Genomic DNA, 11,013 nt, shown 5'->3' with positions numbered 1-11,013 from the left:
TGCTTTATTAACTGTTGTGTATTCATCAAAAACGATTGCTTCTGTTAATTTATCCCAACTTTCCGAGCGGGGGTAGGCTGAATGAATAAGGATGGCCGCCAAAGCAGGTCTGCAATGAAGCTAAGTAAATAATTTTTGTCTCTGTGAGTCTTATCTGCACCTTCTTGGTGCTTTAATGAATTGACTCTCCATTCAAAAAAAAAAGTGATTGTGTTGGATTATAATCTTGGCGTGAAAACTAACTTATTTTTTTTTAGAATTATGGTGTAAACTTAATAATCTCTAATAAAATATGTAAAAATGATTTACTTTAAAATTTTAGTTTAAGGGTTAATATGTCATTGTATACAAAAATATTTATGTAAATTAAAAAAAAAATTAAAAAATGGTGTAAAGATAATATATTAGTGATGTGTAGATAAAATTTCTCCACTCTAATGCGAATTTGGGCCTAACCAAGCTCACTTAAAAATCGAATTTGGACCTCTCTAGAGTCTACAGCCGAATTGGAGCTAAGCTTTTCAAATGGAGGATCTTACCAAAGTACGGCCCCTAATTTAGGTTTAGCGGTCCGTCCATAAACCCTTTGGGTGCTATTCCAAAACATGGCTGCCAAGGTAATATGAAAAAATTTGTTCAACTAATTATCAAGGTGGGTCGGGCTTGCTAAATTATTCTAAGTCCCAACCCAAAAATTAGGGGTGGCAAAAAATCAGTTCCGAGTCGGAGAACATCATGTGTTTACGAAATATTTATATGTCTGGATTCTCACACGGATTGGATTTCATACGTACTTAATTGACCAACCCGAATTGATTTAAATCTAGACAAATAAATCGGATAATAATATAATCCGAGTTAGGGTCCGAACAAGTAAATTGGATAATATTTCTATATTTGAACTCGAACCGATTTGGGTTTCATATTCTTCGAAATCCATTTTCATGGCTTTGAACATTCGAAAATGTTATGTGTCCATTATTTTGGGATCCATAATTTTTCATGATATAGGTGGATAACTCAGTTAGTATGCCACCTAAGATTAATTTAAAAATTGAAAAAGTCACACTCTCTCTTGCCTCTTTCTCCCGCCTCTTTCGTAGCATCATAGGATTTTATTTTTGTAATTTTCCTATCTCTTTCTTCTTTCTCTTCTCTCTTTCTTCTCTCTCTTCTCTCCCCCCGACCTGGTTTCACTTGTACTTTCTCTCTCCTTGAACCAGGTGTGAGAACGATTTGGGATATAGATCTACAGATCTACTCCAAAAAAATCTAAACTTTTGTCTCAGACTGTAGAATGTTATTAATATTCCATTTTTTCGTCATTTTTCAAGATGTTTATTTCATTGGAGATTTGATTTAAACTTGGTTTTGATCCACTCCTGTTGGAAATAGGTGAACTTGTAACAACCAAGGAAGTACGGAAAAACGCATATCTTACGTTTGAGATATGGAAAAAAGACGAAGGAAGCACAAGTGGCTTATTACATTGACAATGTAATTAATTACATTAACAGTGTAATAAGCCACTGGTGAGCTAAATATGCAATCAATGACAAGTTTAATCAGCAGTGGCTTATTACATTGACAATGTAACTAGTCACATTCAATGTTTACCAAGCTACTGCCAAGCTTAATTAGTAAACAATGTCAAGTTTAATCACCAGTGGTTTATTACATTGACAGTGTAATAAACCACTGGTGATTTCATCAGCAGCTTCCCCGCGACCAAAAACGACGATTTCGTCATCCGGCCACCACTACCTCCAAAAGAACCCCCAATTGACCAGAAGTGGAACCCAACCAAGCACAACCTCCAACGACCGTTCAGTCAATCGAAATCACGTTGTGAAGTTTTGGGTACTGTCAGAAAAAATAGCTCGATCCGACCATTTCTGACGATGATTCGTCACACCATTGGTACCAAACGACTCACCGAAAAGGGGGCTATCATTTCCAACCAAGATTCGACCAAAATGATCGTCGAAGGAAGAAACCCGATTTTCACTGTGGGGCATCTCGTGGAGAGGGAGAGAGAGGAGGGATGAGAGAGAAAGAAATTTGAAATGATAAGAGATAAGACTATGTTTTAATTTAAGATTATTTGAAATAGCACAGTCAGCATATTACATGGCAAGCTATGTAATTATGTATCTCTATGGATACTAAAATTATGGATGTGTAGTGAAACCGTTGAATATTCTACCTATATCAGTTAACCCAAGTTTATTTTTGGGTCGGGCTTCCTAATTTATTCTTGGGTCAATTTTGGAATTCCGTGTTGGATTTCACCTAGATCTAGAAGCAGAGCCGGGACGGAGTAGAGATAGCGGGTTAGAGAAATTAAGTTGCAGAGACAGGATGAAACACTCATTAAGCCCTCTGTGGGACTTGTTGAAGAATAAAAAAGAGGAATCTCATGTAAATACCATGGAATAGGGTTTGATCCTATTCGACTTACATTTGGGCTCTGAAAGAGGACTTGAAGTGGAAGATGAGATATTCTTTTTGGGTTTATGTTGTCCCACATCGATAAAGATGTGCGGACATATCCTATTTATAAGGACCAAACTCACTCTTAACCACTAACAAGACCTTTTTCTTAAGTTTAAGTGGGTTGAGCTTAACCCACTTTCTTGGGTCTAAGGAGAAACAAAGTCGTGTGGACCCGATGTATCCACAGGAACCGGATAACCCAAAGCGGAAAATATTATTGGTGTGTATGGAGGTGTGGATTCATAACAGTTCATGATGGTGGAAAAGGTTGATAATGGGAGAAGGGAATAACGCATTGAAGGACGGAACAAGACAGTCCACCAGAGCTTTAGTAGGGAAATCCAGGAACAATAGTGGAGGGAATCAGGGAGATTGATCAAATACCAGATTGGATCTTTCCTTCGTGGGTATTGAGATCAGTGTAAACAAGTTAAGAATTAGGCCTTGTTGTCTTTTCATCATAGAGAGAAAAACATGAGAAATTCAATTTTTTTTTTAAAAAAAAGGGGACAATTATTATCTTGTCAATATTTGAACTACACTGTCATATTAGTTATCTTTAGAATTATAAATAGCAAAGATTACACCAACAAGACATACGAGTCATTAACAAAAGAAAAACTCTTATTATTGAAGGGGCAATTAAATACACCGCTGCTTTTGTTAAATACTATACCATGTGTTAAATACATCACAACATAAATATAAAATATATGTGTTTATATAAATACACCACCCTAAATTTATTATTAGACCCTTAATCATTATAATTATTATACCCTTAATCATTTTTTATTAAAGCACATCCACACTATTTTTGTTAAATACAACACTTTGACTAAAATAATCTATTGGTTCTAAACATTGTTTTGTCAAGAAACAGGTTTGAGAAGGAACTTGTTACTTGTTAGACAAAAAAAAATTCAAACTAAAAACGCAATGGGCTTGAAAATCACAAACTAAAGCTATCAAAATGTCTTCTTGTTCTAATTGCCTCGTCATCTAAAGAATGTAGATGAGTAGCAAAATGAAATGAACAACAAGGCACATGAGAAAGTTCACTATTTAAGGTAGGAAGAATATCAAAAGTGTGTCACTGTAACTAAAAAATTTAAGAAAATATCATTGATAAGTAATCCAGAGTGCAGTTACACAAGCAAATTAAGAAGCTACCATGTATATTAACTATTTATGTTGACCTTAAGCAGTAGAAAATACTTCAGAATCAAATGCTTAAATTTCCAAGCACTTTTTTTTTGATAAGTCTGTGTGCATTTTATTGATACTGAGAAAATAAATTACATGCCACTAGCAACAAAGCAGCCCAAAACAAGAGTAGCATGCCAGAACCGAGAATTCCCAAAACATCGAAAGCCAAATAATGCCCAACAAACCATCATAAAAACCAAAAGAAATAGAAGATGAGCCCCAACAACGCCACAAGCAAGAAGATCACTGTAGAGCCAAAAGTAAACCAAAGCCCACAAAACCAGAGCTAAAATATATAGACCATTCCACTAGAAAAGGATACCCCACATCAAGCATTTACCCAATAGCAGACTAAAGAGATATCAGAGGCCAAAACGTCGAAGCCCAAAAATTCCACGCACTAATAGTACATTAGATAAGTCCATCTTTCACAAGATGAATCGAATATGTCGTTGCTGTCTCTGATCCTACAAGACTCTTAAACCGATTAATGCGTGGTGTGTAAATAGCCTCCCTCCCCAACATATTTATGTCTCAAAAACGTTCCCAAAACACTGCTATTGGTGGAATGGGAGCATCATTCTTAAGATACACCTTTACAAAATGATTTCCATTTATAATGCCAGTTGTCAACTCTAGTGGATTCTGAGTTGATGCTTTTGTACTTCGTAATGGAAGAAAAGTCAAGCATTGTTGCTGAGAAATCAAACACAATGTACAAGTGTAGCACGTAGCTATGATACGTCCCATATCAGGCATTGTCATCCATCTATCATATGGGGCATTGGATTTATGGTAGTCCAATGCATATTGTAGTTCACGGACTCTGGAATCCCCTCCATACAACCTTTCGTACGTAACTGGTTGTGAGTCTAACTCTGCTAATAGCTCTGTCCTTACTCTATGCCAACCATCATCAATATAGCTGACTAACACAACAATTGCTCTAAAGCCACAATGCCCACCAGAAATGACATCTTGGACAATTTCAATATACGGATGTAGACCTGCAGAGAAACCTACAATAAGATTTGCGAACTCAAACGTGGACGCACAAACCTCCGTTGTACATGATTTTTTGGACATAAATTGTGTGTAGGGGGACGCAAACTTTCAATTTTGCTTCCACTGCTTAATACGGACAATTGACTATCATTTATCGACTCTGTCCTTTCAAATGCAGACAGCTCACGACGGGTACTACTATCTAGTTTATAATGTTTCCTTGAACTTGGGCGTCCTCTAGTTTTCAACTTAGTAACTGGCTCTACTAAATGGGTCGTTTCAGGTCATAAAATCTCTGTCAACTTCCTAAATGGGTCGTCTCAGGTCGTAAAATCTCCGCCATTCAAGATATTTTCTCTCTTCTAACTTTCCCAACAATTGTTGCATTTGACTCCTACCAACCCTTTCCTTCACACGATGTTTTACACGTGCATTATAAACAGTTCTCATGATAGAACAATTATCAGGATCCCTTTGTTTGAATGTTGCTAAGATGTCTCTAGGTCATACCATAGAGTTTGACATGTCGGCAACAAGATTACTTTCTTCAAGACTCAACCGTCCAATAAACGAATGTCCCTCCATATTCACCACCGTTAAATGATTGTGAACTCCATGCAACATCCATAAACTTTAACTCTCAATGTAAATGGACAGTTACATTTTTTGTTCTGATTCCCTTTCTTCTCTTATTCTCGGGTATATCATGATCAGCTTTGACAAACTTTCAATATTTTCCACTCCGCTCGCATGCAATGGTAAGTCGAGGTTTTCTTTGCTTCTCAATCATTTTTGACCTCTTGATCACTAATACGAACCCATTCCCCCTTGCAACTTCGCGCGCACATTTTTATCTTCGCATCTTTGTCATTGAACATCTATGAGGTTGAGCATTAACTTTTTTAAATAACTAGGAAAAAATAAGACTAAATAAAAACAAAAATTTATGAAAGTACCTCATGTGTTGTGAAATTCGAAGTGTAATCAACGATACATTGTAAAATATCATTATCTGCATCGTTGACAAAATCTCTCTCTAGATCCATTGACGACCGTACCTACCATTTCAAATACCTGCAATCAAAATCATAAAAATTTATGATTGGAGCCCGATGACCAATTCTACTCTAAGAAAATGAAATTGAAGTAATAGTATTGGTGATTTGGTGGTAGTTGAGCTCTCATCAAATCATACTAGTAGTAGTTTTGGTGAAATCATAGTAGAACTCTCATAAAATATTGAATGAAATCGTAGTAGTTGTATTGGTGGTACTGAAACTCTCATCAAAGTTCATGATTGCAAGACTCCAATTGTCTATAAGATAAGTATATGACGACATATGCAATATAGAATTCCAGCGGAGAAGATAGAGTATTGGTGGTAGTGGAACTCTTTAATTTGGGTTGTATTTAACAATATCAAATATTATTTTCATATTAAATTTTGAGTATGTACTTTTTAGTCATTTTGTAAAGTGGCATTATTGTCCAAAAATTTCTAAAAATTTATTGTGTTGTATTTAACAAAAACAACTATGTATTTAACCATCCCCTTATTGAATAATCAAAACGAGGATGCATTTTTAAGAAGTCCAATAATATTAATAATTCTCAGTTAAAATCAAGAATCAACTCCTAATCTAACGATTAGGAAAAAGTATACCCTCTCTCTAAATGTACAATTTAGTAATATTCTATATGCTCTTTTAGAGGGATGATTATAAGGTAAAAACTAATATCGACAGTACAACTATATTATTTTACAGTCGAAAATCGATACATGCATGTATTTTAATATAATACCAAAACTACAAAGATACAAATTCACAACTCATTTGATTCGTGGATTTAATTTTGAATGTCTAACTTAAAAACTGTAAAAAAAAATAATTATTTTTTTATGTAATCAAATTAAGTGAACGAAAAATAAAGTACTACGAAAACTACATATTTACAATACATAATTGTTGAATATTTTCAAAATTATATGTTTTTAAAAATGACATTTTATGTATTTAATTAAAAATAATCGAAGATTCCAAGGATTATCCTTTTTTGGGAGAAATTAGAAGGGTTGGGTGCGCTCCAATTCTCCCCCAAACTATGTTAAATCATGAATTAAAATGTGTGATTAAGTATTTTGGTGATCATAATGTTGATCATAATGTTAGAAGATCGTAGATTTTAGGAAAATTTTTTCTAAATACTAATGTATAAACCCAAAATCCGAAATGAGAATTCCTTCTTCAGGAGAAATCTAGTTTCCTTGAAATCCTAAATTCTAAAAATTCCTCCACTCAAACACAGGAACCATTGGCAAAATGAAAACTTTTATTACTTAAAAAGTCGAATTCTGCGAACCAAACAACACAACGTCTATATACAATTTATGCATGCATGTATTTTAATTCCATACCATAGTTGAAAGATGTATTTTTTACCTATAAATACAATACATATACAACTCAAAAGAGTATCGTTATTCGTTAGTAACCCTAAAACCATGAACACTCATTTGTTGCTACTAGTACAATTTATGTTGATTGTGAGTTTCTGTGACACAAATTTAGCTATCACAGTCATAATTAACAATGATTTGGGTCCTAGATCCAATCTTACTATTCATTGTCAGTCCGGCGATGACGACCTTGGTTGGCATAACATCCAATACACAGAGAACTTCAGCTTTCATTTTAGAAGGAATTTTTGGCACACAACACTCTTCTTTTGCAGATTCATGTGGGACGACCAATGTCGTTATTTGGATGTCTATGACGAGATGAGCGGTTGCTCTTATTGTGATTGGCACGTGACTCCTAATCCTAACGGGCCAATTTTTCACTATAAAACTGGGGGGACGAGAGAGTATTATTGGAAGTTCGTATGTTAATTAATTAAAGCATTGCCTTTTAATTTTATTTTATTTGTGTCCTAACATATAATCATTTTGTTGGTTGGGGACATAATCAATAAAGAGTTTTTTTAAGCACTGTTAGACCTATTGATTTGCTTAAAATATATCTTAATTCCATTTTATCTAACCATTTTATAAGCATGTCCTTGCCTCTGTTTATGTTGTAAATGCACACTCTCATACAAACTAACACTATTGTCCGCTATTGGTTCTTTGGTTTCTGAGGATACATCAGGTCCACCCATGGTTTAAAGCCCAAATCACTTGGGCTAGGAAAAAGGTTTTGTTGGATTTAAGGGAGTAGACATAAGTTTATAAACCACTCTTGGTCGGGAGTCCCAACTGATATGGGACTTAACACTCCCCCGTATTTGTGGGTTAGGTTATGCCAGACCTAATAAGTGGAGTAGAGACTAGTCTAACTGTACTGAATTCCTCGGATATCATGTTGTAAATTCACACCCTCATACAAACCAATAATATTATCCGCTTCGAATCAACATGCTCTTATCTCTGTTTATGTTGTAAATCTACACCCCCATACAAACAGTGATGGAGCCACATAGGTGCCAGGGGGCACTTGACCCCCTGGATTTTAAAAAAATATAGTAGTGTACACACATGACAAAAGTAGTTTGCCAGTTTTATGGTCTGTGTGTTTGTTAGATATCTATTGCAGCCAAGTTTGATTCTTATGAGCAGTAGTCCAATACTATTTTTACATTCATTTGAAGTAAAATATTTTTTTATAAGTATGGGATTTCTATGTATTTCTGTGATGTTTTTGTTTTTCACTTTAATTTTGTTATATAATTAATGAGAAATTAGTTCATTTTTATTCGTCTAAATATTGTAACTACATTCATTTGAAGTAAAATATTTTTTTGTAAATACGGGATTTCTACGTATTATGTGATGTTTTTGTTTTTCACTTTAATTTTGTTATATAATCAATGATAAATTAGTTAATTTTTTATTCATCTAAATATTGTAACTACATTCATTTTCAAGTAAAATATTTTTTTGTAAGTACAGGATTTCTATACATTCTGTGATGTTTTTTGTTTTTCACTTTAATTTTGTTATAAAATTCAAGAGAAATTAGTTAATTTTTCTGTAAATAGCTCTAGAAAAATTTCGGGGGCTTTGTTCCCTCTTTAACCTAGTTACTAAGCATCAAAAGTCCAACTCACTTGGCCTAGAAAAAAGTCTTGTTGGAGGTAAGAGAGTGGGTTTGAGTTTATAAACCACTTTTGATTGGGTCTATGTGAAACTTAACAGGTTAGATATTGCACCACTCAGGAGCACTTTGACATACCTTTCCCTGATTGGTCTGGTGCAGTTTACAGGGTCAGAATATTAATCGAACAGGTTGTGTGCTTCACCACAAATCTAACAGCAAGCTATAACACATAGAAGGCAGCACGAAATAAAGTTCGTTTGCTTGAAGTAAAAGCAAGAGGAAAACAAATTTAACAAATGAATATGTCCTTCTAAAAAATCGTGGACGAAGCCTGAAAATCACATACGTCAGAGAGGGGAAGATGTGATTACGTCTATAAATGACCTCACACAAAGTATAAAGTAGTTTTCTATATAGTTTTGGTCTTCTAGTTTGAGTAGGTTTTGGGTTGTTTGTTTTGGCTATATAAGTCGATAAGTTGTACTTATTTTCAGGAATCAAAGAAATTAAACAAAAATCGAGATTTGTTCTCAAAATCGAGAGATTTCTCTCAACCCAACATTGTTCTTAATTCTCTTAAGATCAAGGTTTTCATCATTGGTGATTTTATTGAGAGCGTACGCGCCTGCGTGCAAGCCTGTGGGCTGGCACTATCGTAGGCGAGCCTGCCCCAGAGCCCATTCATTTGTGGAGTTGGGTTAGTAGACAGTGGGTCGTGTCCACAGTGGGCGGTTTGGAAAAGAGAAAAAATGTCATTAAAAAGCAACTAGGAAAACCCAAGATCCACTGGACTTGGTAAGGCTAAGTGACCCTGGCTCGCAAGGTTTAGGGTGGTAAGTGAGTCGTATGCCGAAATGGTTCAGCCAAGGAGGATTGATGAGAACCCCACATCAGAAAATGGTCAGTTTGGAGTCTAGCTTATAACGGAGGACAAACCTCCTACTATCAACTTGGGTTTTTAATAGAGAGCAAGACCCAAACTTGTTATGCTAGACTTGGGCCCCCATCCCATATGGCAGGTATTCATCAAAATCTCAACCCACTCATATACATGATATTATCCATTTTGGGTTATTGGTTTTTCATGAATACATAAGATCTAAACGGTTTTGTTTCTCTTAGGCCAACTCCATTTTGGATTATCTAATTTCTGTGGATACATCAGGTTCACATACCTTGCATGTGTTAGAGGGGCTCACTCTTATAAACCCGCATCTTTTTGGCTTTTATCATGTTGGACAATAACAAGTCCCGACAGTGCATGCACCGATTACATGAACAAGCGCAATCGATGGTGTTCTGAAGGAATACGAGAAATGAAAAGGCAAATTGAACATTATCGGTCCAGTTTTAAAATATTCGATGGCGTACTGATGTTGGAAAACAATCAGGAATGACAGTGCATAGAATATTGAAATTTAAAGAATTTATTAAAACAAACTAAATACAATAAATATACAATTACAATACTGACTTGAATTGAGATTGAGGATAGCGCAATGCTATGTCCTATAGCAGAAATTCACCCCTACTCTTGTGCTTGTAGTTCAATGAGCGTCTGCCACCAGGATTCAACAATCTATAGCCAAGAATCGTGCACTTGATTCTTGGTCCTGGCGAATTTATTGGGTGCTTTTTCTCTCAAATCAAAAGTTTGTGATGAAGGTTTGAATGTCAGAAACTCTGATATCTAAAAACCATGTTAATTCTGGTATTTATAGAATAAGACAGAAGCAGTTTACAAGCAGTTTTTGTAGAGAAGTTGTGTTGATCAGACACAACTCTTCTCAGACAAACACAACTGTTAAAATAAACTGTAATTGGATAAAAATAAAAAAAATAAAGAATATTTCTTAAGTCAATGAGACCCCAAGTCCCAAGGCCCAAGGCCCATCTTTTGATATATATATATAGCCCAAGCATATAGCCCAAGCCCATCTATGAATGTTTATCCAATTTAGTAAGTGTGTTAAGTCCACACTTATAAACTATTCTTTCTTTCTATACTTGTCCAATGTGGGACTTTCTTATTGCTATACAAAATCCAACAACTGAAGCCTGAAGGAGTGGGAGAGATGAAAAGGCAAACAGTTTGAAATTAATTTTATTTGATTAAAAGCAAAGAAATTTTCGTTTAATTAAAACCAATTTCCATGTAGCAATTGTACATTGTATATAGAAGATGAAAAACCTTCTCTAGCCTTAC

This window comes from Tripterygium wilfordii, chromosome 7 (assembly GCF_013401445.1).
Source record: "Tripterygium wilfordii isolate XIE 37 chromosome 7, ASM1340144v1, whole genome shotgun sequence".
Classification (NCBI taxonomy): Eukaryota; Viridiplantae; Streptophyta; class Magnoliopsida; order Celastrales; family Celastraceae; genus Tripterygium; species Tripterygium wilfordii.
The sequence above is the reverse complement of the archived record's forward strand: the minus strand, read 5'-3'. Positions refer to the sequence as shown.